This window comes from Helianthus annuus, chromosome 4, assembly GCF_002127325.2.
Source record: "Helianthus annuus cultivar XRQ/B chromosome 4, HanXRQr2.0-SUNRISE, whole genome shotgun sequence".
Lineage (NCBI taxonomy): Eukaryota > Viridiplantae > Streptophyta > Magnoliopsida > Asterales > Asteraceae > Helianthus > Helianthus annuus.
The window spans coordinates 76,373,228-76,400,924 of NC_035436.2; the positions used below are offsets into that span (position 1 = coordinate 76,373,228).

General features: G+C 42.1%; 2 long non-coding RNA genes across 2 annotated transcripts; one reads left to right on the forward strand and one right to left on the reverse strand.

Annotated features, from left to right (window-relative positions):
• Positions 1–10: 10 nt before the first annotated feature.
• LOC118491090 lies at positions 11–27,697 on the forward strand. Its single transcript, XR_004890331.1, has 3 exons — positions 11–113; positions 23,961–23,964; positions 27,570–27,697. It is a non-coding gene; the product is annotated as an uncharacterized LOC118491090 (long non-coding RNA).
• LOC118491089 lies at positions 26,297–26,750 on the reverse strand. Its single transcript, XR_004890330.1, has 2 exons — positions 26,637–26,750; positions 26,297–26,524 (listed from the first exon to the last, which is right to left on the reverse strand). It is a non-coding gene; the product is annotated as an uncharacterized LOC118491089 (long non-coding RNA).

Below are 27,697 nucleotides of genomic sequence, written 5' to 3' on the forward strand. Positions count from 1 at the left end.
GTACCCTACAGTCAAACCAGTAGATCTGGTGTCGGATCTACTGAAATAGTGTCGGATCTACTGAGATAGTGTCGGATCTTGAAGCCACCGGGAAAGAAGCCATAGAAATCGATGTTGTGTCGGATCTGGTGTCGGATCTGGTGTCGTCAACGATGGAGGAGCGGTGGAGGAGCGGTGGATGAAATGAAGGTTAGGGTTAGGGTTTGTAGAGAAAGGTGGAGCGTCTGGATGGATGAAACGAATTTTGTGGTTAGATAGAGTGAATGAAACATTATATTGGATCCATCAAACTAAAAACGGGTCAAGTTAACCCGGCTAAGATCCGCGTGGGTATCAGGTGTTGAAAACAAGTTTTCAACACTTTGTGCTTAACAGGTTTATACAATGGGCTTTAAAGACTTGTAAAGTGGCAAAAGACCATTCTATCCTTCCTATATGCTTTATAAAGTAGTATATATATTTATATATATATGTATATATATAAAACATAGTATGATGTAACAATAGGTAGAATGACAAACAGTGTAACATTTGTAAATGTGTGTAAACAGATGTGATCGTATTAGAAGTAACATAGATGCAAAAAGTAATATATATGCATATGTGCATATGTAGTAGATAAAATAAAGTAATAGTTAAATGTTAACAAATCAGTTTAATGTTTATGAAACAAGTGTAAATTTAATTTATGTATTAACAGAAACTAAAAACATTTAATTTGTGAATATGTATACAGATCTTAGTGAACAAAAAGACATATACATTACTTTGTAAGCTGAGAAAGGACGAATATGCTGTAAGAACGTTAGGGTTTGCAGAAATTTGATGAATTGTCGTAATACATGAATTAATTCGTTGATGTGTTGCGAATGTGACCGGAATTAAAGATACATTGTAGGAATCTTCAATCGGTGGTCGGAATCGTGGTGGCGGAGAAATGACGAATATGCTGTAAGAATGTTAGGGTTTGCAGAAATTGTATGAATTGTCGTAATACATGAATTAATTCGTCGAGGTGTTGAGAATGTGATCGGAATTAAAGATACATTGTCGGAATCTTCGATCGGTGGTCGGAATCGTGGTGGCGGAGACGGAGACGGAGGCGATAGGCGGCGTCGGACATGAGTGAATAACATCAATTTTGAATGGATATGATGACTAATTATCTGAAAATATCTTATTTTATATTCCAGCCCTTGTAGTTTGAGTATTGTTGCGTTCACACTTGGTTCTCACAGTTCTCACAATAATAGCCAGTTCTCGCATGATCTTCTCCCTATATATATATATATATATATATATATATATATATATATATATATATATATATATTATTACTACTGATAGGGGTTCATCCAGTATTGCATGTTACGCTCATCGTATTTCCAGACAAGTCTCTCCCCTATCTGTCTCATTCTCTCACTTCCTTCTAATATCTCCTCACCAAAGGTGCAGATCTCTTGCACATTCTCAGTGGTCATGGGTGGTGCGAGTGCTGGTATCGGGTCAGGGAACTGGGGCATGGGTTCTTGGTAAGGGTACGGGTTCTCTAGGATTTCCCTAATGTATTGATCATCATCCAAGTAGGGGTCTAGAGGGTCAAGGTCTGGGTAGGGTGCTACTGGGTTTTGCATGGGTTCGTCTTCTAGTGGATAGCGTTGTTGATAATCCCTATGGTCGTCAAACCAAGGGTCATAGTCTGGGGGATGGGGTGCTGGTACTCTAGGGATTTCAGCTGGATCGAAGGCAGGTGCTGGGATTTGGTTTCGATATCCATAGGTTGTGTTGGGAATAAGGGTAGTGGCTGGGGTGCTATGAGTTGTTCTAGGTTTGGGTCGGTGGTGGTGGTGGTTGCTAGTATGTGGAAGTTTGCTAGTCTCCTATTGATCATATCCTGAGTTTGAGCATTCATTTCTCTATTCGCGGCTGCTAAAGCTCGCTGTTGCTGAAGTTTTCTCATCCTTTCTACGTTCGTGAGCTCCTCTGCTGAACCATCCTCTCTTCTTGGGAGGGATTGGCTCTTCAGATTGTGCTTTGAATACGAAAATCCCTTCTTCGGTGTCAGCCGAATACCCCGAGGGGGTAGGCTGGGAAGAGGTTCCTTCATCCCTAGGTGAGTTGGACAGTTGACGGTAAGCGTCTGAAGGTCCTTTGTCACTCATACTATAAACTAACAAATTGTCAATAACACAAAACAATAATATACGGATGTGCACATAGTTACATAGATTATTTCCTAACATATAAAATTTTGGTGTCAGCAGAACACTTCTGTGTCTGAAATCAGTGGTTGTAGCTCTGATACCACCTTTCTGTCGCAACCCCCGACCCCTGCCTTAGGAGGAGGGCGGCCGCGGCCTACTCAGAAATGGTGGTATCGGTATTTATCCGTTTGGAAGCGGAAATTACATCAGGACCGTAGTTAGGAAATATTTTTATCAGAGTAAAATACCACATTTTTATAATATTAAACACATGGGAAATTCCCAAGTTTCCATTACAAGCATTTTATAGGGATAAACCCTATTTTAATAAATAAAAATATCTTCTTTATTTAGGTAACTTTTATAGCCACTTTTCCAAGCCTTCAGTGCTGTCCAGCTGGCTTCTAATTGGCTTTCACATTTTATTACCTGAAACGCGTTTAAAAACATTTTGTCAGTGGGAAATACTGGTGAGTGAATCCCAATTTAATCAAGACAGGTTTTATCAGTTTACAGTTATTGAGGGCGATCTCGCAATTACATTTGTTTATTTTTCTACTTTAATTACTACCCACGGTACTGTCAACCCGACTTGTGGTCATGTTACTACTCACAGTGTAGTAACAAATTTTGTATACAAAACCCCAACATACCGACGATAATTGTAGAATACAAATACTCAATCAATGTTTAATATAATGTAAAATATTTGAGGTTTTGTAAAAACAGTTTGCAAAAAGGTTTACAAAAAGGAGCTTACTCACATTGCTACTTTAGGGTTTTCCTTTGTGTTTTCCTGCTTATAGTCTATTAATTAAATAATGCACACGCGTTAGTATAATAACCCAATATTTACATTAGTTATACCCTCCCCGTGACAGAACTCCAACGACTACGTCGGATAGAGCCTGGACAGCCGTTACGGAGCACTAGATCAATCGGGCAGCGTATCTAATACGTAACCGGGGGTAATGATACTTACAACGAGATAGAACTTCGTTATTTAGGGGGGTATTATGCCCGATACTACTTCAAATATTCAGAATTTTAGAGAGAATTTCGAATGTTGAGCGATTTGTGAACTGAGGCCGATCAAATCTATTTATAGGGCTGATCAGACCATCTCTCTGACGCCCCGCAAAAGAGACCACAAAGGTCTTCGCGGCCCGCGAGCTAGGGTTATAGAGGCTAGGCTTGCTGATTCTTGGTTCTAGCTTTGACACGATGCTGCCACGTGGCAGCTTAGGGTGTCGCCCTGATCTAGAGATGTCGTGCCCCGCGTAACCCGAAAACAAGGTCTTCGCAGCCCGCGAGCGCCCTAATTTCTTGTTTTTATTTTATTTTTGCAAGATTAAAGGTATTTAGGGCCATTTTAAGTATACGTGGTGTATTTTAGGACGTATAGGGACATTCTAAACATTTTTAGGGTGTCGGAAATATTTTAGGAGGGTTGTTATAATTTGGTCAATATTTTATTTGTTTTGCTTGACCAAAACATTGCCCGGTTTATTTTGTGATTCTTGTGTAATATGTAAATCTGGCCAGGCCTTGTTTTGTATTTGTATATTTTATTCGGTTTTGTTATTATGGTTTTTGGCCACCAAGATGGTTCAAAGTTGTAATAGATAAGTTTTTTTTCCTTTATTGTATTTTTGTAAATATTGTAATAAACGAAGACCCGAAGACAAAACCGAGGACGCTAAACAGGAGTTATGAAGTCAGTGGGAGTTGCTCGAGATGACTTCATGCACTCAAGTCCATCCTTGTGGTTGTTTGTGTGTTGTGACCCCGTGACCTGTTTGATCTTTCTATTAGGCTCTAGCAAGATCGAACAAATTTTTGGCCATATAGATTTACATATTTGTCTTGCTATTGTGGTTGCTTTTATCTTATAAGTTGTTATAACATAACCAACCTAAATACCAACATGATTTTAAAAGGAGTTTTAAAATATTAAACAATCACATTAAAACAAGTTCTAAATTGTTTTCACAACTTGTTAAGTTTTGTTATAAAACAAAGGTTGTTTTAAAACGAATAATAACCAATTAAGTTTTGCAAATTAAACTAGTTTTAATTTTCCAAAACTATTAACCTAATAGATTTCTATTAATTTATAATTGGTTATTCCAAGTCGCGACAAACTTAGTTTTATAGCTTATCTAAAACTAATTGTCCCGAGACGTGAAAGGGTCTTTTTGGTTATGTCGCAAATTTAATATCTAAATTAAAACCGACTATAACGACCCCATTTGGTAAAAATTAAAATCAATGGTCAATGCCATCCTACTACTAGTAACACTTAGGGCATAATGCGAACCATCAGTGTTGGAGCCACAGCACAACACTTGGTGTCTAGTTTATCCTTCCATGGTGCAAGGGCTTCGTCGACACATCCGACCCTTCCACATGTGACCGTATTAGGACGACTATTACTTTTCTTCTCGTGTTACGTGCCCCAGCTGTCTTGAGAACAAAAGTGGCATAAATGAGGCCAAACGTATCAATGCAAGGACAATAGGTTATCCTCGCAGCCTCATAAACCTCGGAGTTGTGCTTTTCTCACAATTGATAATCGTTGTTAGTCCGCTTGAACCTCTTGCTAATGTTGCGTGCTACAGCTGCCTTTAGAAAGAGCTTCTAACCGGATTCTCATTCCTTATTGTCTCGCCTCACGAAATAAGAAGATATACATCGAAAATACTAATTAAAATCACCTTGCTTATATAACAGATGTCTAATGAAAACAACTCCTTCATTCTTAAGTTTATACTTGAAAAGGAAAAATTGAATAACACCAACTTTCTCGAATGGCACCGAAATCTGAGAATAGTTCTCAAGATGGAGAAAAAGCTATATATCTTATATGGCACAATCCCTACCGAGCCTGAAAGTAACATTACTGCTGCTCGCAAGGAACTGGGAAAACATAACGAGGATGCCGTTGAGGTAGCCTACCTTATGAAAGCCACCATGTCTCCTGAACTTCAGAAGAACATGGAAGATAAGGATGCTTATGACATGATCCAGCAACTAAAAGGCATGTTCTAGAAACAAGCCCGATAGGAGCGATTTGACACCATGAAACAGCTCATAAGCTGTAAAATGCTGGAAGGATCATGTATCAGTACTCATGTGCATAAGATGAAAGGATACATTGTCCAGATGAACAAGCTTAGTTATTCCACAAAACCAACCAAGTTCTAACGGTCTAGTCTAGTGGTGTTAAGAAGCCCATTAACAAGAAAAGGAAACATAAGAGCAAAGGCAAGAGAAAAGTTGTTGTTGCTGCCAGAAATGCCACCAACAACAAGCATGTTGCAAAACCACAACCTCCTGAGGAGCGTCAGTGCTTTGAATGCAACCAAATAGGGCAGTGGAAGGGAAACTTCTCGCAGTATCTAGCCAAGCTGAAGACGAACAAGGCCAATAACATTGGCACTTCTTCTGATATTCTCATTTATGTTATCGAACTTTTCACTGTTTCTAGCAACACATGGGTATTTGATACCGGATGTAGTCTCCACATCGTTAGTGACTTGCAGGAGCCTGAAAAGTGGAAGAAATTGACATAAGGCCACATGGAACTCATAGTTGGTAATGAGAGTTCTAGTTCTGACAACTAGAACATTTTGTTTTTCATGTCCCTCGCCCTTGTAGTTAATTTAAATAACTGTTTATATGCACCTGGTTTGACCAGAAATATTATTTCAGTTTCTTCACTGTTTGAATAAGGATTCAAGTACGTTTTAATGGTTTTTCTATTTTAGCCTACTTGAATGATGTGTTTTATTTTGAGGCTAAACCTCGAAATGATATTTATGAGATTGATATTCAAACACGTAATAACATATATCATCTTTCTAAGCGTAACAAAGCTGGTATAAATGAAACACATTTATGGCATTGCAGACTTGGCCATATAAGTAAGGCATGCATAAAATGGCTCCAGTCTGAGGGGATTCTTGTATCCACTGGATAGGACTCCTTTGATGATTGCGAATCTTGTTTAGCTGGCAAACTCACAAAGCACCCCTTTACCAATGTTGGTGAACGTGACCATGGTCTTCTAGGACTCATACAAACTAATATACATGGCCCTTTCAGAACCATGGCTAGAAACCATGACTAGAAAACCAGCTTGATAGAAAGATAAAAGTACTTCGATCAGATCGAGGTGGTGAATACCACAGCTTTGTGTTTCTCAATCATCTGAAAAAGTGTGGAATAATTTCAGAACCCACTCCACCTGGCACACCCCAATTTAATGGCGTGAGTGAAAGGAGAAATCAAACTCTACTTAATATGGTTCGATCGATGATGTGTAGTAACTTGCCTCACTCCATTTGGGGTCATGCTCTTATGACCGTTGCCCGCATTGTCAATTTTACTCCGACTAAAAGGGAAACAAAAACCGCCATATGATATATGGCATGGGCATAAACCCGATTTGGAATACCTTAGAGTATGGGGATGTGATGCATACATCACAAATGATTCTGATGATAAGCTCAATCCTCGAGGCGAAAAGGTTATTTTTGTCGGATACTATAAAAGAAGCGGATATTATTTCTACCATCCGTATGCAAATGTGATTTCCATCAAAGGGAAGGGACTCTTTCTCGAGGAAGAACTTCTTAATCAAGGAACTGGAAATAATGTGGTTGATCTTGAAGAAATTCGAGAACCACAAACAACCGCTAATGTAGTCAGACCGTCTAATCAAAAAGTAGTTTTTACCAATGAGTTAGACATAAACACAAGCGTTCGCAGAAGTAGTAGAATTCGCAAAGAATCTAATAGATATCTACGGCATCTAAAAGGTCTCGAAGTCTTATTAGTAGTTAAGTCTAATGACGAACCTGCTAACTATAAATCTGCAATCTTAGATCCGGAATCTGAGAAATGGCAAGAAGCCATGAACGTCGAGATGCAATCTATGCATGACAATCAAATATGGGACTTGGTTGAGCTACCCCCGAATCTCGGGCAGTAGGAAACAAATGGATTTTCAAGAGAAAAACCGATATGCATGGATGTGACACCCCAGGAAAACCAGGAAAACCATACAACTTAACTAGCTTCCTCAGTAACCGCGTGCTAAATTTCGGGATGAAATTTCTTTCAACTTGGGGATAATGTGACAACCCGCATTCCAGAACCTTTCTTTGTGTTTTGATGTAACTTGTATGAACGTTACTTGATTGATTGATGTGCTTGCTTTCAATGTATGTTACGACGTTGTTATATTATGTGCTACGTGATTATATGTGAATGCTATAAGTATAGTTGCATAACACTTGTCCTAATCGCACAAGCCCTTTTGGGCCGAACACCTCTCTCTCTCTCTCGGCTCACTATACTTGGCCGACTCGAGACCAAGGGCAGCCCATTGATGGGTTCGGCCCACTCCTTATGTGCATACATGAACCTTTAGGGGGTTTAGTTTTCTCATTACTTGCAAAAAAAGAACACACACAAACCCTAAGCTCTCTCTCCTTGGAAACCCGACGGCAGCCCCATTCGAAGTCCCTTCCATCGATCCAACCTACTTATTCGAGCATCACGGTTCGTGTTCTATTGTTGCAAGTTTTATGAATCTTGGTGTTGTGTTTGCTATGATCTTATGTGATAACTAGGGTTCCATGCTAGTAGTTTTATGATTGAGATTATACTTGTAAAATTCGGAACATGTGCCTGATTATGATGTTAATAGGTGATGTAGTTTGTTGTTCACGCAAATCGGTCTAAGGGTGTAAACCAAAGCAATTGATATAAGGTTTTGATGATTAATGATTTCAGGATTTAATGGTTGATATGTTTTGCGTGTTGTTGATGTGATCTAGGATCGAATACATACTACTGGAATTATAATTCTCGATTATATGTTGTGTTGTTATGATAGGTTGATATTGCACAAGAACTAGGGTTGCATGATAGTATTCGAAACTGTAACCTAATGATCTTTGAATGCTTAATTATTGTTCATGATTAGATGATGATTAAGGTAATATGAATATGCTTGATTGCGGAATAATTGTTGATTTGATCCAAATTGAAACTGCCAAAACTGTTAACAAATGTTACGGGATTAATAAACTGCAATTTAGGAAATTTGTTACATCTTCTGATCTCGACAAAGGTTGCGAGTCGAGACCCCCGGGGTCTCGACTCGAGATCACACATCATCAGCACAAAAACAGCATAACTCGAGACCACGGTTGCTGGTCTGGTTGCGACTCGAGACCACCCGGTCTCGAGTGATAAATGCATGACTCGAGATCCCTTAGTTGCGACTTGAGAACACAAAGACTTTAACCCGAGACCACACTGTCTCGACTCGAGATCTCTAGTCTTGACTCGAGACCATTTAATCACACATTCTGTTTGGACTTGTGTACTGTTACCAGCCCAACCATTTGGGCCGCAAACTTGGACTTTGTTTGTTACGTGATTTCTACTGTTGAACTCATATGAACTGTTAACTGCCATGATTATACACGTAAGCCATGATCAATACTTGTATACAACTTGTTAGAATACGTGTAGAACATGTATGTGCACTACTTAAACCATAGACCTGACTTGTATGGTAACCATGTTATGACGTGGTTGACCACATACAACTCAAGTGACCTTTTGTTTATCTGCCGAGCAAACCAAGGTGAGTTCACACTCTTACCAAGGCATGGGATTCCCGGGGTTGGGAATGGGATTGATTGATTACTTGTACTCTCATCGTTACCGGAATACGTATCACTGACCTCGTTAGGGGAAGGTCACTTATAGATACAGCTAGACTAGTAACACATGGGAAGCCCCCACTAATCTTCGCACACATGCCTAGAATGGCCGCGATACGAATACTAATCTTCGCAAACATGCCTGGAATGGCCGCGATATGAATACTAATCTTCGCAAACATGCCTGGAGGGCCGCGATACAAATATAACTAGTTTAGAATACATAGGAGACCCCCACTAATCTTTGCAAACATGCCTGGAAGGCCAGGATACAAATAAATACGATACATGGTTTACAAAACGAACATGTGAATTATAGGACGAATACTATAACTAAACAACCAGCTGTGAACTCGCTCAACTTTGTTGTTGACTCGTTGTTACATGCCTTGCAGGTCAATAGGTACTCATGGAGCTTGCACTGGGAGGCGCGTTCGTTGTGGACATGGATCGTGGATGCCATGTTAAACATTTATGACATTTCAAACTTATTACTTATGTTGGGTTTTACATTTATGCTTCCGCTAAACATTGAAACTATACTTTTGTTTTGGAACACCTTTCATATTGTTTGGTTGAATTACATTTACTATTGTTCAATATGATTGGTGGCTTGATCCTGGTCATGTCACGCCCCCATGCGGTGATACTCTGCCTGTGGATTTTGGGGGTGTGACAGATTGGTATCAGAGCCATTGGTTATAGTGAACATGGTTTTAATAAGGGGAAAATGTTTTATTAAAACCAGACTATAACCTGTACAGTGCTCAACGATCCACAACGACGCTTCACTCCACGTGCAAGACTCAACACTATAGGTACTGCTATTCATGTTTATATTGCCTACTTGCTAGATTACATAGAACTTTGCTCATGGTATGCTTAGATAAACATAACCGCTATTGCTTGAGAACACTTGCGTGCTTACTCTCTTCTGTCATCACACTTTTCACGAACCTCTCTCACTTATGTTCCCTTTGAAATGAAGATCATGAGTGGACGCATTAACATGACTCAAGCCCAGTTGACGGCTCTGATTAACGAACAAGTTGCTGCGGCACTTGCAGCCGCCCAAGCAGGAGGTATATCCTGCAGTTGCAACTCACTCTAGGATCTTTAGATCCTACACTCCTAAACCAACTCGTGTGCTTAACCTTGTCCTGTTCTTACACACAACAGGTCAACACGCTCAGCAACCTGTATGCACCTTTAAGACCTTCATGGACTGTCGTCCTAGCACATTTAGTGGCACTGAAGGAGCAGTTGGACTCCTCCATTGGTTTGAAAAGCTCGAGTCCGTATTTGAGATGTGTGAATGCCCTGAGGCTCGCAGGGTGAAGTATGCCACTGGTACTCTCGAAGGCATTGCGTTGACTTGGTGGAATGCGCAAATTCAGATGTTAGGGCTGGCAACTGCTAACGCCACCCCTTGGAATGATTTCAAGCAACTGATCAAGCGGGAATACTGCACTCGTGATGACATCCACGAGTTAGAAGTGGAATTCTTTTATTTCAAAATGACGGGTCAGAGATTGAGGCATATACGAAAAGGTCAAACGAACTGGCCATCTTGTGTCCAACTATGGTGGACCCTCCTATCAAACGTATTGAGTTGTATCCCAAACGACTAGCACCAGAAATCCAAAGTCATGTGACATCGGCCAACCTTGCTAATATCCAAGATATTACTCGTCTTGCTCATCGCCTCATAGATCAGGCAGTGGAACAGAACAAACTGCCCAAACGTATCAGTGCTACTAATGCTACTACTTCCGCTACTCCCAGTGACAACAAGCGGAAATGGGATGGGGATTCCAGCAAGAGTTCAGCTACAGCTCAGTCCCAGGCATAGCTGTGACACCCCAGGAAAACCAGTGAACGATGTAACTTACCTAGCTTCCTCAGTGAGTGCGTACCAAATTTCGGGATGAAATTTCTTTCAAGTTGGGGATAATGTGACAACTCGAATTTCCAAGATTCGATTTCGTATTTATTACGCGATCTTGTATTGACTAGTCGTTTATTTGCACATTTGGTTGCCATGAAATTTTATACGTTTTGATGGTTTGATTGTGCATAGTTGTTTATGCATAGTTGTTTGTATATTGTGAAACTTGTCAAATGTGTAAACTTGTTTGTGTGAAACATGGCTCATAGATCGAAGGATCACGAAACATATCCTTCGATTCGAAAGATCAACTTTCGGGTCGAAGGGTCACGAAACATATCCTTCGACCAAGGACTTTATCCTTCGAGCCAAGGCCCAGTCTTTCGACTAAAGGCCTTAACTTTCGGCCCAGGCCCAAAACCTTACGTATATTAAACGGCAGTTACGTAGTAATGCACAGAACCAATCGAAATTCCAAACCCTACTTGTGCGACGGCAGTGAAACTATTTTCCCCTTCTTCGAGATAACATCTTGTGCCGCCCCAGATCTCTGGTTAGTAAGTCTTGCCGTTGATTGTTCATACTTGTATTGTTTCTATGTGATATTGAATGATTTATTATTTTGTTATTGAACCGATCGAGTTTACATGTGTGTTGATTGAGTATATTAAATAGATAGTGATGTTATTGTTCGGTTGCTTGTGAATTGTGATATCATAAAGTTGATGACTGATTAATAATATTGAAACATGTGATTTGCTTTGATAGTGCAAACAAACTGGTTATACATCACCTCAACATTATTTTGTCGGCTCTTTTGTTAGATATGAGGGGTTGCCTGGAAACTAATATGGGTTGGGTATTATTGGCGGTTGGTAATCACTCAAGATCAAATGTCAGAAATAGTCCTAGGAGCTTGTGATTGGTGGGTGTTGGGCGGCCAAGGAAGGCCATTGGTGGAATTGTCGGCTATGTCTATTATATAATAACTAGTTTCATGTGGGGGGAGGCTTGACTTTTGTGGAAAATTCAATCAACCCATTGGTTGGTTTGGACGGCACATCATGAGACTAATGATGATCACTTTTTGATGTTATGCTTGCGCCGCCCAAACCTACTGTGATGATGATCTTTTCATATTGTTTAATAAATGTTACATGTCATAGTTGGCCCAATAACCTCTTGAGGTGCTTTACATATGTCGGCCATTGTATGGTGTTTAGTTAAGGTTAATCATGCTCACAACTATTGAATTTATTTGAATATTAATTTGATATGGGCGGCATTACACAAAACGAGGAGCTTGTCTATATGTGTTAATGATTGTTGTTGACTTCGATGATGATCATGTTTGGTTGTTTATAATTATGATGCCAGATGCTCATTTAGGGTTGTGTGGTAGCTGCCTTTTTGCATGAAACTGATTGTAACCGAAAGATACATGCCACTCGAAAGATAGTTGTTGTTACTTGCTACTCGAAAGATAGTTGTTGGGACCGAAGGATAGCTTTGACCGAAAGATGTTAGTTATACGAAACATAGTTGTGAACCGAAAGATAACTGTTTGACGAAAGATAACACATGAACCGAAAGGTAGATGTGCGTCGAAAGATAAGGGTGGATTCGAAAGATATTGTAGGTTATGAACATGCTTTGAATAATGGAACATATGTATGATTTATTTGGCATGCCATGCTTGGTGATGAGTGTTAATAATTGTATTCGTGCACGCTGATGATTTAATGTGAAATAATACGTGTTGTGCCGATATGCAAACTGACTGTTATGTGAACATTAAATTGCATGCGTATCATTGCGAACATGAACTGATTTGTTATACGTGCATACAATAGGACGTGATTAATTACTTGTGAGTGCATAACCTAGCATACCGAGCAAACCAAGGTGAGTTCACACTCCTACTAAGGCATGGGATTCCCGGGTTGTGGGAATGGGTTAAAGGTTTCAATTGACTAATAACGTACAAAAGCTTTTCCTAGACTATCACCTATCATAGTCCTCGGATGTCAGGACGGTTCCGTAGGTTGGGATAACACCTACGTGGTTCCGTAGGTTGGATAACACCTACGTGGTCATATGCCATTACTGCCTCGGATGTCAGGCACGCACGTAAAACCTACGTGTACGCATTACTTACTTCTTCCGTAGGTTGGGATAACACCTACGTGGTCATATGCAAATTACTATCCTCGATACAAAGGATACGCACGTAAAACCTACGTGTACGCATTACATACTTCTTCCGTAGGTTGGGATAACACCTACGTGGTCATATGCCAATTACCCCATACGCGCTACTGTTTCTCGGACGAAGAACAGGGATAATACGAATAGTCTAGTGGTCACATAACATGGGAAGCCCCCACCTGTATAACTTACTATTGGCCCTGTAGAGCCACCCGTTACTTACTGTTACGCATTTACTTACGGTGAACTCGCTCAACTAGTTTGTTGATCATTCTGTTACATGCCTTGCAGATCGTTAGGTACCTGGAGCTTGCACTGGAGAAGCGGGTCGTTGTGGGCAAGGATCGTGGTTTTACGCTGAGCTGTTATAACATTTAAAAACTATTAACTATTGTTGGATTATTTACTATGCTTCCGCTACACTTTGAAACTATGGTTATGTTTTGAACACCTTTCGTATTGAATGGATGGTTTACATTTATTTTACTTAATATTAATTGCATGTTCAATATGATTGGTGGCTTGATCCTGGTCAGTCACGCTCCCAAGCGGTGATACTCCGCATGTGGATTTTGGGGTTGTGACAGATTGGTATCAGAGCCATTGGTTATAGAGAACTTGGTTTTAATATGGAAAAACGTTTTTTATTAAAACCAGACTATAACCAGAACAGTGCTCTCAACGATCCACAACGACGCTTCGCTCCACGTGCAAGGCTCAACTTCCTAGGTAATAAGGTTTATGTTTATTGCCTACATGCTAGAATTTGCATAGAACTTTGCTCGTAGTATGCTTACATTACCTTGCTCACAACTTGTCATTGCATGAGAATACTTATGTGCTTACACTTTTCTGTCACCGCACTACTCGCGAACAATGCACACTTATGCTACATTTACTACTCGATCATGTTTAGATGTGTTAACATGACTCAAGCCCAGTTGACGGCTCTCATTAACGAACAAGTTGCTGCGGCACTTGCAGCCGCACAAGCAGGAGGTATAACCTGCTATTCCAGACCTATCCTAGGATGTTAGATCCTACACTCGTGACCCAACTCTCGCGCTTAACCTTGACCTATCTTTCTCGCGCAACGGGTCAGAACGCATAGCAACCTGTCTGCACATTCAAGAACTTCATGGACTGTCGTCCAAGCACATTCAGTGGCACAGAAAGAGCAGTTGGACTACTCCATTGGTTTGGGAAGCTCGAGTCGGTATTCGAGATGTTTGAATGCCTTGAGGCTCGCAGGGTCAAGTACGCCACCGGTACTCTGGAAGAAATCGCGCTAACCTGGTGGAACGCGCAAGCACGGATACTAGGGTTGGCAGCTGCTAACGCCACCCTTGGAACGAATTCAAAGAACGCATTAAAAGGGAATACTGCACGCGTGATGACATCCACAAGTTGGAAGTGGAGCTTTACCATTTGAAAATGACAGGGTCAGGAAATTGATGCTTATACGAAACGGTCGAACGAACTGGCCATCTTGTGTCCAACCATGGTGGACCCTCCAAGCAAGTGTATCGAATTGTACCTCAAGGGTCTAGCCTCAGAGATTCCGAGCCATGCTACATCGGTTAACCTCGACAACATCCAAGACATTCAGCGTCTTGCTCATCGCCTCACGGGTCAGGCAGTGGAACAGAACAGGCTGCCAAGTTGTATCAGCGCTATTACTACCGCTACCTCTTCTGCTACTCCCGCTACCCCTAGTGACAGCAAGCGGAAATGGGATGGGTATTCCAGCAAGGGTTCAGCTACCGTTCAGTCCCAAGCACAGCAGCAGCGCAAGAATAGTGATCACCAGAGCCGAGTCAGCCAACTTCTGGTGGTCAGGGGCAGGGTGGATATCGGGGAATTCACCCAATGTGTAACTAATGCAACAGACACCACGGTGGTTAGTGCAACGAGGGACGTTTCCAGAGGTGTCTCAAGATGGGCCATGAAGCTAAGGATTCAGGAGTCCACGGCCTGCAAATCGGAATCGCCAGCAGCAACAGCAAGCAGAAATCCCATGCAAAGAAAAGAAGTTGGAAGACCATCCAGCTGTGCGTGATTTTCCTCAAGTGTTTCCTGAAGATTTACCTGGTTTACCTCCTCATCGTCAAGTCGAGTTTCAGATTGAGTTAGCTCCTGGAGCAGCACCAATAGCCCGCGCACCGTATCGTTTAGCTCCAACCGAACTGGAAGAACTGTCGAAGCAGCTACAAGAGCTCTTGGAAAAGGGCTTTATTCGTCCAAGCTCTTCGCCTTGGGGAGCTCCAGTGTTATTTGTGAAGAAGAAAGACGGTACGTTCAGGATGTGCATCGACTACCGCGAACTCAATAAGGTGACGGTGAAGAACCGTTATCCTCTTCCACGCATGGACGACTTATTCGCCCAGTTGTAAGGGTCGAGTTACTACTCCAAGGTTGATCTACAGGCTGATTATCATCAGCTGAGAGTCCGGGATGAGGACGTCTCCAAGACAGCTTTCAGAGCTCGCCTGCAGTTTTTCATGGATCTTATGAACAGGGTGTGCAAACCCTACCTTGACAAGTTCGTCATTGCCTTCATCGACGCCATTCTGATCTACTCCAAGAGTCAGGAGGAACACGAGCAGCACTTACGTCTTATCTTGGAACTTCTTCGAAAGGAGCAACTGTACGCACAGTCTTCAAAATGCGACTTCTGGCTTCGTGAAGTCCATTTCTTAGGCCATGTGGTGAACAGGGATGGAATCCATGTCGATCCATCCAAGGTAGATTCGAACAGGAACTGGCCTGCACCGTGTACACCGACGGAGATACGCCAATTCTTGGGTTTGGCGGGGTATTGCAGACGATTCATTAAAGACTTATCGGAGATCGCGCAGCCGTTTACGCTACTGACACAGAAGGGTGTCACCTATCGCTGGGGAGAGTCCCAGGAAACCGCTTTTCAGTACCTAAAGAATAGGCTTTGCAGCGCGCCTATTCTCTCATTACCAGAGGGCACGGATGACTTCGTAGTATATTATGACGCATCAATACAGGGTCTTAGTTGCGTATTGATGCAGCCGGATAAAGTTATTGCCTACTCCTCTCGTCAACTCAAAGTTCATGAACGGAACTACACGACGCACGATTTAGAGCTGGGAGCTGTTGTTTTCGCGCTTAAGATATGGCGACACTACCTGTACGGTACCAGGTGCTCGATTTACACCGATCACAGGAGTCTCGAGCATATTCTTAAGCAGAAGGAATTGATTATGTGTCAACGGCGATGGGTCGAGTTACTTAATGATTACGAATGCGCCATCAAGTACCATCCAGGCAAAGCCAATGTTGTGGCTGACGCTCTCAGTCGGAAAGACACTTTACCTAGGCGTGTACGAGCCTTACAGCTTACTATTCAGTCCAGTCTTCCTGCACAGATACGAGCTGCTCAGTTAGAAGCACTGAAACCCGAAAACGTCAAAGCTGAAGCCTTGCGCGGCTCAAGGCAACGCATGGAACAAAAGGAAGACGGCGCCTACTATGTAACGGGGCGTATTTGGGTCCCACTTTATGGCGGTTTACGCGAACTTGTAATGGATGAAGCTCACAAGTCTCGCTATTCGGTACATCCAGGGTCGGATAAAATGTACCACGACATCAGCACTACTTATTGGTGGCCTAGTATGAAGGCTCACATCGCTACGTACGTTGGAAAATGCTTAACCTGTGCGAGAGTCAAGGTTGAATATCAGAAACCAGCTGGTCTACTTCAGCAGCCTAAGATACCACAGTGGAAATGGGAAGAAATTTCCATGGATTTCGTTACGGGCTTACCTAGATCCCAGCGTGGGAATGACACTATTTGGGTGATCACTGATCGACTCACAAAGTCTGCTCACTTCTTGGCTATCAAAGAAACGGATAAGTTTTCTACCCTAGCAGACATCTACTTGAAAGAAGTTGTTTCGAGGCACGGAGTGCCCACCTCTATTATTTCGGATCGCGATGCACGATTCACGTCAGAGCTTTGGCAAGCGATGCACAAATCCTTCGGCTCACGATTAGACATGAGCACAGCATATCATCCTCAGACGGATGGGCAGTCTGAGCGAACTATCCAAACTCTAGAAGACATGCTTCGAGCGTGTGTCATCGATTTCGGCAACGGCTGGGAAAGACACCTCCCTTTAGTGGAGTTTTCATACAATAACAGCTATCATACCAGCATTCAAGCCGCTCCATTCGAGGCATTATACGGACGTAAATGCCGGTCACCTCTCTGTTGGGCAGAGGTGGGGGATAGTCAGATTACGGGTCCAGAGATTGTAGTGGACGCCACAGAAAAGATTGCGCAGATACGACAACGCATGGCGGCAGCACGCGACCGTCAGAAAGCCTACGCGGGCAAGCGTAGAAAGCCATTAGAATTTGAGGTCGGGGACCGGGTTTTATTGAAAGTTTCACCCTGGAAGGGTGTGGTTCGATTTGGTAAACGAGGCAAACTGAATCCGCGGTACGTCGGACCATTCGAAATCTTAGAAAAGATTGGCAAAGTAGCCTACAGATTAAACCTACCAGCTGAACTCGGTGCAGTTCACAATGTATTTCACGTGTCAAATCTGAAGAAATGCCTATCGGATGAGACCCTTATAGTTCCTTTTAAGGAACTCACTATCGACGAGCGGTTGCAGTTCGTCGAGGAACCAGTTGAAATCACGGACCGGGATGTTAAGGTCCTCAAACACAAGAGAATCCCTCTTGTTCGAGTTCGTTGGAACTCCCAGCGTGGCCCAGAGTATACCTGGGAACGCGAAGACCAGATGAAAGAAAAGTACCCCCAGCTATTCGAAACCAATGCATCCACTTCTGAGACTGAAGCTACTACTACTGAATTTCGGGACGAAATTCCAAATCAACGGGGGGATGATGTGACACCCCAGGAAAACCAGTGAACGATGTAACTTACCTAGCTTCCTCAGTGAGTGCGTACCAAATTTCGGGACGAAATTTCTTTCAAGTTGGGGATAATGTGACAACTCGAATTTCCAAGATTCGATTTCGTATTTATTACGCGATCTTGTATTGACTAGTCGTTTATTTGCACATTTGGTTGCCATGAAATTTTATACGTTTTGATGGTTTGATTGTGCATAGTTGTTTGTGCATAGTTGTTTGTATATTGTGAAACTTGTCAAATGTGTAAACTTGTTTGTGTGAAACATGGCTCATAGATCGAAGGATCACGAAACATATCCTTCGATTCGAAAGATCAACTTTCGGGTCGAAGGGTCACGAAACATATCCTTCGACCAAGGACTTTATCCTTCGAGCCAAGGCCCAGTCTTTCGACTAAAGGCCTTAACTTTCGGCCCAGGCCCAAAACCTTACGTATATTAAATGGCAGTTACGTAGTAATGCACAGAACCAATCGAAATTCCAAACCCTACTTGTGCGACGGCAGTGAAACTATTTTCCCCTTCTTCGAGATAACATCTTGTGCCGCCCCAGATCTCTGGTTAGTAAGTCTTGCCGTTGATTGTTCATACTTGTATTGTTTCTATGTGATATTGAATGATTTATTATTTTGTTATTGAACCGATCGAGTTTACATGTGTGTTGATTGAGTATATTAAATAGATAGTGATGTTATTGTTCGGTTGCTTGTGAATTGTGATATCATAAAGTTGATGACTGATTAATAATATTGAAACATGTGATTTGCTTTGATAGTGCAAACAAACTGGTTATACATCACCTCAACATTATTTTGTCGGCTCTTTTGTTAGATATGAGGGGTTGCCTGGAAACTAATATGGGTTGGGTATTATTGGCGGTTGGTAATCACTCAAGATCAAATGTCAGAAATAGTCCTAGGAGCTTGTGATTGGTGGGTGTTGGGCGGCCAAGGAAGGCCATTGGTGGAATTGTCGGCTATGTCTATTATATAATAACTAGTTTCATGTGGGGGGAGGCTTGACTTTTGTGGAAAATTCAATCAACCCATTGGTTGGTTTGGACGGCACATCATGAGACTAATGATGATCACTTTTTGATGTTATGCTTGCGCCGCCCAAACCTACTGTGATGATGATCTTTTCATATTGTTTAATAAATGTTACATGTCATAGTTGGCCCAATAACCTCTTGAGGTGCTTTACATATGTCGGCCATTGTATGGTGTTTAGTTAAGGTTAATCATGCTCACAACTATTGAATTTATTTGAATATTAATTTGATATGGGCGGCATTACACAAAACGAGGAGCTTGTCTATATGTGTTAATGATTGTTGTTGACTTCGATGATGATCATGTTTGGTTGTTTATAATTATGATGCCAGATGCTCATTTAGGGTTGTGTGGTAGCTGCCTTTTTGCATGAAACTGATTGTAACCGAAAGATACATGCCACTCGAAAGATAGTTGTTGTTACTTGCTACTCGAAAGATAGTTGTTGGGACCGAAGGATAGCTTTGACCGAAAGATGTTAGTTATACGAAACATAGTTGTGAACCGAAAGATAACTGTTTGACGAAAGATAACACATGAACCGAAAGGTAGATGTGCGTCGAAAGATAAGGGTGGATTCGAAAGATATTGTAGGTTATGAACATGCTTTGAATAATGGAACATATGTATGATTTATTTGGCATGCCATGCTTGGTGATGAGTGTTAATAATTGTATTCGTGCACGCTGATGATTTAATGTGAAATAATACGTGTTGTGCCGATATGCAAACTGACTGTTATGTGAACATTAAATTGCATGCGTATCATTGCGAACATGAACTGATTTGTTATACGTGCATACAATAGGACGTGATTAATTACTTGTGAGTGCATAACCTAGCATACCGAGCAAACCAAGGTGAGTTCACACTCCTACTAAGGCATGGGATTCCCGGGTTGTGGGAATGGGTTAAAGGTTTCAATTGACTAATAACGTACAAAAGCTTTTCCTAGACTATCACCTATCATAGTCCTCGGATGTCAGGACGGTTCCGTAGGTTGGGATAACACCTACGTGGTTCCGTAGGTTGGATAACACCTACGTGGTCATATGCCATTACTGCCTCGGATGTCAGGCACGCACGTAAAACCTACGTGTACGCATTACTTACTTCTTCCGTAGGTTGGGATAACACCTACGTGGTCATATGCAAATTACTATCCTCGATACAAAGGATACGCACGTAAAACCTACGTGTACGCATTACATACTTCTTCCGTAGGTTGGGATAACACCTACGTGGTCATATGCCAATTACCCCATACGCGCTACTGTTTCTCGGACGAAGAACAGGGATAATACGAATAGTCTAGTGGTCACATAACATGGGAAGCCCCCACCTGTATAACTTACTATTGGCCCTGTAGAGCCACTCGTTACTTACTGTTACGCATTTACTTACGGTGAACTCGCTCAACTAGTTTGTTGATCATTCTGTTACATGCCTTGCAGATCGTTAGGTACCTGGAGCTTGCACTGGAGAAGCGGGTCGTTGTGGGCAAGGATCGTGGTTTTACGCTGAGCTGTTATAACATTTAAAAACTATTAACTATTGTTGGATTATTTACTATGCTTCCGCTACACTTTGAAACTATGGTTATATTTTGAACACCTTTCGTATTGAATGGATGGTTTACATTTATTTTACTTAATATTAATTGCATGTTCAATATGATTGGTGGCTTGATCCTGGTCAGTCACGCTCCCAAGCGGTGATACTCCGCATGTGGATTTTGGGGTTGTGACAATAGCAGCGAAAGACTGATAACTACCAGAGCCCTAGTCAGCAATCTTCTGGTAGTCAAAGGCAGGGTGGATATCGAGGAAACCTCCCAAGGTGCAATATATGCAACAGGCACCACCATGGCCAGTGCAACAAGGGTCGTTGCCAGAGGTGTCTCAAGATGGGCCATGAAGCTAAAGATTGTAGGAGCTCACGACCTGCGAATCAGAATCAGCAACAACAACAACCAGCTCCACGAAACCAGCAGCAACAACACCAGCGAGGCAACAGGGGATGCTATCAGTGTGGTGCTGAAGGCCACTTCAAGCGAGACTGCCCCCAGTTAAACCAGAACCAGAATAACAACAACAATAATCAGGGCAATGGGAACAACAACGGGGGAAACAATGATAACAACGGCGCTAGGGGTCGAGCATTTGTGCTGGGTTAGGGTGATGCAAGGAATGATCCTAACGTGGTGATGGGTAAGTTTCTTCTCGACGACTTTTATGTTACTGTATTATTTGATTCGGGTGCGGATACCAGTTATATGTCTTTGAAAGTTAGTCAATTGTTAAAGCATACACCAACACCCTTAAACACCAAGCATGTCGTAGAGTTAGCTAATGGTAAAAGTCTAGAGGCCACACACATAGTTCAGGGTTGTAATCTTGTCCTCACTGGTCAGACTTTCTCTATCGATCTCATTCCCATAGTTCTGGGTAGTTTCGACATCGTCATTGGGATGGATTGGGTATCCCAACAACAAGCAGAGATCCTATGCAAGGAAAAGATTGTTCGTATTCCCCGTTCTGGTAAAGAACCTCTCGAAGTTCAAGGCGACAAGAGTGGTGTCGTGGTTGGCATCATCTCCTTCCTGAAGGCCCAGAAGTGTTTACGAAAAGGCCACACTGCCATTTTGGCACTGGTTACTGACGCATCATCGAAAGAGAAGAGATTAGAGGACATTCCTGTAGTGCGTGACTTTCCTCAAGTGTTTCCAGAGGAATTACCTGGGCTACCGCCTCATCGCCAAGTCGAATTCCAGATCGAGCTAGCTCCAGGAGCAGCACCAATAGCTCGTGCACCGTATCGCTTAGCTCCATCAGAATTAGAAGAACTGTCCAAGCAACTACAAGAACTCTTGGAAAAGGGTTTCATTCGTCCTAGCTCTTCACCTTGGGGAGCTCCAGTACAATTTGTGAAAAAGAAAGACGGTACCATTAGGATGTGCATCGACTACCGTGCGCTCAACAAGGTGACCGTGAAGAATCGCTATCCTCTTCCACGCATCGACGAGCTGTTCGACCAATTGCAAGGGTCGAGCTATTATTCGAAGATAGATCTGAGGTCAGGCTACCATCAGCTGAGAGTCCGGGTTGAGGACGTCTCCAAAACAACATTCAGAACTCGCTACGGCCACTACCAGTTTCTAGTTATGCCATTCGGGTTAACAAACGCGCCTGCGGTCTTCATGGATCTTATGAACAGGGTGTGCAAACCTTACTTGGACAAGTTTGTGATTGTCTTCATCGACGACATCCTGATCTACTCTAAGAGTTAGGAGGAACACGAGCAGCATTTACGACTCATTTTAAAACTCCTTCGAACAGAACAGTTATACGCCAAGTTTTCGAAATGCGACTTCTGGCTTCGTGAAGTCCACTTTCTAGGCCACGTGGTAAACAGGGACGGGATTCATGTGGATCCATCCAAGGTAGACTCGATTAAGAACTGGCCTGCACCGCGTACACCAACGGAAATTCGCCAATTCTTGGGTTTGGCAGGGTACTACAGAAGGTTTATCAAAGACTTCTCGAAGATTGCGCAGCCGCTTACACTACTGACATAGAAGGGTGTCACCTACCGTTGGGGTAGTACTCAGGAAACAGCTTTTCAGCACTTAAAGGATAGGCTCTGCAGCGCACCTATTCTCTCATTGCCAGAGGGCACAGACGATTTCGTGGTTTATTGTGATGCATCCATTCAAGGTCTTGGATGTGTGTTAATGCAACGTTACAAGGTCATTGCTTATGCGTCACGTCAACTTAAGGTTCATGAACGAAACTATACTACACACGACTTGGAGCTGGGAGCTGTTGTTTTCGCGCTTAAGATGTGGCGACATTACCTGTACGGTACCAAGTGCACCATCTACACCGATCACAGGAGTCTCGAGCATATCTTCAAGCAGAAGGAATTGAACATGCGTCAACGACGATGGGTCGAACTTTTGAACAATTACGAATGTGCCATCAAGTACCATCCAGGCAAAGCCAATTTGTGGCTGACGCCCTAAGCCGAAAAGACACTACGCCTAGACGCGTACGAGCATTACAACTTACCATCCAGTCTAGTCTTCCGGCACAGATACGAGATGCTCAGGTAGAAGCATTGAAACCAGAAAACGTCAGGGCTGAAGCCCTACGCGGCTCAAGGCAACGGTTAGAACAAAAGGAAGACGGCGCCTACTACGTAACAGGACGCTCTGGGTCCCACTTTATGGCAACTTACGCGAGCTTGTAATGGATGAAGCACATAAGTCTCGCTACTCGGTACATCCGGGTTCGGATAAAATGTACCACGATCTCAGAACTACGTATTGGTGGCCTAGCATGAAAGCCCACATAGCAACTTACGTTAGCAAGTGTTTGACTTGTGCGAGAGTCAAGATGGAATACCTGAAACCATCAGGCCTACTCCAGCAACCAAAGATACCGCAATGGAAATGGGAGGAAATTTCCATGAATTTTGTCACTGGCCTGCCTAGATCTCAACGTGGGAATGATACTATTTGGGTGATCGTGGATCAACTCACAAAGTCTGCACACTTCCTGGCTATTAAGGAAACGGATAAGTTCTCCACTCTAGCAGACGTTTATCTCAAGGAAGTTGTCTCAAGGCACGGGGTGCCGACCTCTATTATCTCTGATCGTGATGCACGCTTTACTTCAGAACTGTGGCAAGCAATGCACAAATCTTTCGGCTCGCAATTAGACATGAGCACAGCTTATCACCCTCAGACGGATGGGCAGTCTGAGCGTACTACTCAAACTCTAGAAAACATGCTTCGGGCATGTGTTATCGACTTTGGCAACAGCTGGGAAAAGCATCTGCCATTAGTAGAATTTTCGTATAATAACAGCTACCACACCAGCATCCAAGCCGCTCCATTTGAGGCATTGTACGGGCGTAAATGCCGATCACCTCTATGCTGGGCATAGGTGGGTGATAGTCAGATTACTGGTCCAGAGCTTGTGGTAGACGCAACGGAAAGAATTGCTCAGTTACGACAACGAATGGCGGCAGCTCGTGACCGTCAGACAAGCTGCACTGATAAGCGCAGAAAACCACTCGAGTTCCAAGTTAGGGATCGAGTGCTACTCAAAGTCTCACCCTGGAAGGGTGTAGTTCGTTTTGGTAAACGAGGCAAGCTCAATCCGCGGTATGTCGGACCGTTCGAAATCATAGAAAGAATAGGCAAAGTGGCCTACAAACTAAACCTACCAGCAGAAACGGTGCAGTTCACAACGTTTTCCACGTGTCGAATCTAAAGAAGTGTCTGTCAGATGAGACCCTCATAGTTCCTTTGAAGGAGCTCACTATCGATGATCAGTTGCTATTCGCCGAGGAACCAGTCGAAATCACGGACCGAGATGTTAAGGTCCTCAAGCACACCAGAATACCTCTTGTTCGAGTTCGTTGGAACTCCCGTCGTGGCCCAGAGTTCACCTGGGAATGCGAAGATCAGATGAAACAAAAGTATCCCCAACTGTTCGAAAACAGTACAACCACTACTGAGGCCGAAGCTACTGCGGAATCTCGGGACGAAATTCCAAACCAACGGGGGGAGAATGTGACACCCCAGGAAAACTAGGAAAACCATACAACTTAAATAGCTTCCTCAGTAATCGCGTGCTAAATTTTGGGACGAAATTTCTTTCAACTTGGGGATAATGTGACAACTCGCATTCCAGAACCTTTCTTTGTGTTTTGATGTAACTTGTATGAACGTTACTTGATTGATTGATGTGCTTGCTTTCAATGTATGTTACGACGTTGTTATATTATGTTCTACGTGATTATATGTGAATGCTATAAGTATAGTTGCATAACACTTGTCCTAATCGCACAAGCCCTTTTGGGTCGTACACCTCTCTCTCTCTCTCGGTGCACTATACTTGGCCGACTCGAGACCAAGGGCAGCCCATTGATGGGTTCGGCCCACTCCTTATGTGCATACATGAACCTTTAGGGGGTTTAGTTTTCTCATTACTTGCAAAACAAGAACACACATAAACCCTAAGCTCTCTCTCCTCCTCTCCTTGGAAACCCGACGGCAGCCCCATTCGAAGTCCCTTCCATCGATCCAACCTACTTATTCGAGCATCACGGTTCGTGTTCTATTGTTGCTAGTTTTATGATTGAGATTATACTTGTAAAATTCGGAACATGTGCCTGATTATGATGTTAATAGGTGATGTAGTTTGTTGTTCACGCAAATCGGTCTAAGGGTGTAAACCAAATCAATTGATATATGGTTTTGATGATTAATGATTTCAGGATTTAATGGTTGATATGTTTTGCATGTTGTTGAAGTGATCTAGGATCGAATACATACTACTGGAATTATAATTCTCGATTATATGTTGTGTTGTTATGATAGGTTGATATTGCACAAGAATTAGGGTTGCATGATAGTATTCGAAACTGTAACCTAATGATCTTTGAATGCTTAATTATTGTTCATGATTAGATGATGATTAAGGTAATATGAATATGCTTGATTGCTGAATAATTGTTGATTTGATCCAAATTGAAACTGCCAAAACTGTTAGCAAATGTTACGGGATTAATAAACTGCAATTAAGGAAATTTGTTACATCTTCTGATCTCGACAAAGGTTGCGAGTCGAGACCCCACTGTCTCGACTCGAGATCACACATCATCAGCACAAAAACAGCATAACTCGAGACCACGGTTGCTGGTCTGGTTGCGACTCGAGACCTGACTCGAGACCACCCGGTCTCGAATGATAAATGCATGACTCGAGATCCCTTAGTTGCGACTCCAGAACACCAAGACTTCAACCCGAGACCACACTGTCTCGACTCGAGATCTCTAGTCTCGACTCGAGACCATTTAATCACACATTCTGTTTGGACTTGTGTACTGTTACCAGCCCAACCATTTGGGCCGCAAACTTGGACTTTGTTTGTTACGTGATTTCTACTGTTGAACTCGTATGAACTGTTAACTGCCATGATTATACATGTAAGCCATGATCAATACTTGTATATAACTTGTTAGAATACGTGTAGAACATATATGTGCACTACTTAAACCATAGACCTGACTTGTATGGTAACCATGTTAGGATGTGGTTGACCACATACAGCTCAAGTGACCTTTTGTTTATCTGCCGAGCAAACCAAGGTGAGTTCACACTCATACCTGACTTGTATGGTAACTTGTATGGTAACCATGTTAGGATGTGGTTGACCACATACAGCTCACACTCTTACCAACCCATTTTGATAAATAATTTTCAAAGTACCCATTTAGGTAAATAATTTTTCCAACTACACCATTTTAGGAAAAAACTCAGCACCAATGCCCCAAACCCAAAACAGATACGTAATTTTAAATAATTTATTGGCGCCCTTATACATTCCCATGATCTCGTAACCGACTCGTGTGGACCCAGTTGACCAGACTCTTACCGATTTTGCACCGTCCATTGCCACCTTGAGAGCCGCCACGTTTACCAAATTTGCCAAATCAGCACCTGAAAATACGATAAACAGATCGTAAACTGAACTGACATAAAGAATTATGTAAATATAAACTGTTGCAGACCTTGAACAACATCAACCTTTCGAGTAATGTATTGTACTTACATTTTGAATTTCGGTAACCTTCGACTTCTGGCTTTTTAACCGTTCACCGCCTGCATTCACCGTTGCACTAAACTAAACCATGGGGCTAATTGTACCCAATAGATAGTGTGGAACTCCTACAAATACTTAAAACGAATAACAATTCATTAATACAAAAACAACTTACATTAAATGATATAATATCACAACAATCAAACCTTTCTGATCATGAATCACTACAATATTAGTGAAAACATTCCATCCTTCATACACATATAAACCTGATCCAAAGTCCATTATTCATATAATAAATTACCAATTACTTTCAACCACAGAATAGTTAAATCATTTCTAAACCTAACCACAAAATCTTTTATGCATGTCTTTTCAACAACTAAACCAGTAACCTTAGTTTGGACTTATCCAACTAAAAAACATTTTTAATGAACTCCCTAACAATCACAGACAAAATATCCAAACAATAGATATTTCAAGAACAATTCAAGCTCAAATTCTATCATATTTCTAATAATTAGCAAAAAAACCACAGTCAAATAAACCCTAGTAAATAAACAAAAAATTTAAACAAAAAAAATAAACCCTCGTTAATAAACAAAAAATTTAAACAAAAAAAATAAACCCACGTTAACCACAGTCAAATTCTATAAATTAAAACAAAAAATGAAGAAATCTTGTAAATAAACCCTAGACTTGTAAATAAACCCGAGAAATCTACTTACAAAGAACAGATCTACTACAAATACACCATAGATCTTGCCAGATCTTCCACCCACAAGCACCATTGTTGACGAACCCATAACCAAAAGGAAGATCTGAAACATTACCCATTGAAGATTCAAATAACAAAAAAATAAATAAATAAATAAGATATGGTAACAAGAAAGGTACCCTACAGTCAAACCAGTAGATCTGGTGTCGGATCTACTGAAATAGTGTCGGATCTACTGAGATAGTGTCGGATCTTGAAGCCACCGGGAAAGAAGCCATAGAAATCGATGTTGTGTCGGATCTGGTGTCGGATCTGGTGTCGTCAACGATGGAGGAGCGGTGGAGGAGCGGTG